At 44.7% G+C, this 1,927-nt stretch overlaps 1 protein-coding gene across 1 annotated transcript in view; it reads left to right on the top strand.

Annotated features, from left to right (window-relative positions):
• The window catches only part of scp2b (sterol carrier protein 2b), a 67,510-nt gene that overhangs the window by 51,715 nt on the left and 13,868 nt on the right, over nucleotides 1-1,927 (top strand). The window lies entirely within an intron of this gene.

Raw genomic sequence — 1,927 nt, 5'->3', positions numbered from 1 at the left:
CATTTCCCTTTTCAATGTTCGGGTACTCGCGAGTAAACCTCTATACATGGGCACCCGCTCTACCAACTGAGCTATCTGGGTGCCCTTTATTTAGCTTTTTAAGTAGCGCATCAAACCCTCCCAAACTTCCCAGTCTTCTTCCTCTGGTCCCCCCGGCTCTGCTGTCCCAGATGCATCCCAGTCGTTGTCATAAGCCTCTCCGTGAATCTCTAAAGATTATACGAAGCCCAGTAGGTCAGAGCCAGAGATTTCACCGGTGGACATCGACCACCAGACGGTCTGCGGGCGCGAGTTTACAAAGCGTGAATGCTTGAAACACAACAGTACACAGCACATGTTTTGGTGTGTAATCTGGTTGCTAAAGTTCATGTACTTTATAGAGTCTAGTAAATACTGACTGCGACGCTGAACACATGCAAATGTTAGCTAACGTTACCAGGAAACTTAACTTACCCTTGTGTCGGCGAACAAAACGTCATGTCGACGTCTGAACTCCGTCAGAATTCCCAAACTCTGTTTTCTAGCGGTGATTTTGTTGCTTCCTTCAGCTTCTTTGAAACAAAACATTTTTCTGGCTGCGGCAGGTAGCCGACGTGCTGTTGTGAGTCGGCTGAAAATTACGTCATCACGCGTTGCTATGGTGACCAGCCACGCGAGGCTTTACATCGGCAATGGAAAACGGACGTAGAATGGGCCGAGGCGAGCTGTTACCAGCAGTGGAAAAACGCCATATGTCTCTACCAGCTTTGCACATGTAGAGGAATGTTTGACCATTCTTTTTTGCAAAATAGCTCAAGCTCAGTCAGATTGGATAGAAAGCGTCCGTGAACAGCAATTTTCAAGTCTTGCCAGATATTCTCAATTGGATTTAGGTCTGGGCTTTAACTGGGCCATTCTAACACAAGAATATGCTTTCATCTAAAGCATACCATTGTAGCTCTGGCTATATGTTTAGGGTTGTCAGGCTGAAGGGTGAACCTCAGCCCCAGTCTCAAGTCTTTTGCAGACTCTTACAGGTATTCTTCTAAGATTGCCCTGTATTTGGCTCCATCCATCTTCCCTTCAACTCTGACCAGCTTCCCTGTCCCTGCTGATAAAAAGCATCCCCAAAGCATGATGCTAGCTCAACATGTTTCACAGTGGGGATGGCGTGTTTAGACTTAGACTTAGCTTTATTAATCCCTTTTGGGATGACTCCCGCAAGTAAATTAAAGTACCAGCATCCGATGCAGCATGAGAAGTAGAAAAGAAGAATACAATACAAAAAACACAATGATAATAATAATGCACAAGACAACACACAGTACATATGGTCACATGAAGGGATTTTTTTAGGTGACTTGGGGCAGGTAGGTGAAAGAACAAAAAGAAGGTCCCGAGGCAGTCAGTTCGGAGGGGGGTAGGGACAGGGACGGGGTGTGTATGTGTGTATGTGGGTTTGTGTGTGTTTTAGGGTGCAGTGTTAGTTTTCCGCCACGTTTTGTATTTAGGCCCAAAAATTCTGTTTTGGTCTCATCTGACCAGAGCACCTTCCTTCACATGTTTGCTGTGTCCCCCACATGGCTTGTGGCAAACTGCAAACAGGACTTCTATGGCTTTGTTTCAACAATGGCTTTCTTCTCGCCACTCTTCCCTAAAGGCCACGTTCCCACGTTTTCCTGACCTGTCTGGTAATTTCCTTGGGCTTCATGATGCTGTTTGTTCACTAATGTTCACTCTAACAAACCTCTGAGGCCTTCACAGAACCGCTGTATTTATATTGAGATTAGATTACACACACACTCTACACACACTCTTTTTACTAATTAGGTCTAATTAGACTTCTGAAGGCAATTTTGTTGCACTGGATTTTATTTAGGGGTTCCAGAGTAAAGGGGGCTGAATACTTTTACATGCCAGACTTCAGTTTTTTTATTTGTAAAAAAAA

Source organism: Etheostoma spectabile, chromosome 9 (assembly GCF_008692095.1).
Source record: "Etheostoma spectabile isolate EspeVRDwgs_2016 chromosome 9, UIUC_Espe_1.0, whole genome shotgun sequence".
Taxonomy (NCBI): Eukaryota; Metazoa; Chordata; class Actinopteri; order Perciformes; family Percidae; genus Etheostoma; species Etheostoma spectabile.
Note: the sequence above shows the minus strand (reverse complement) of the source record. Positions and strands in the feature narration are given on the sequence as shown.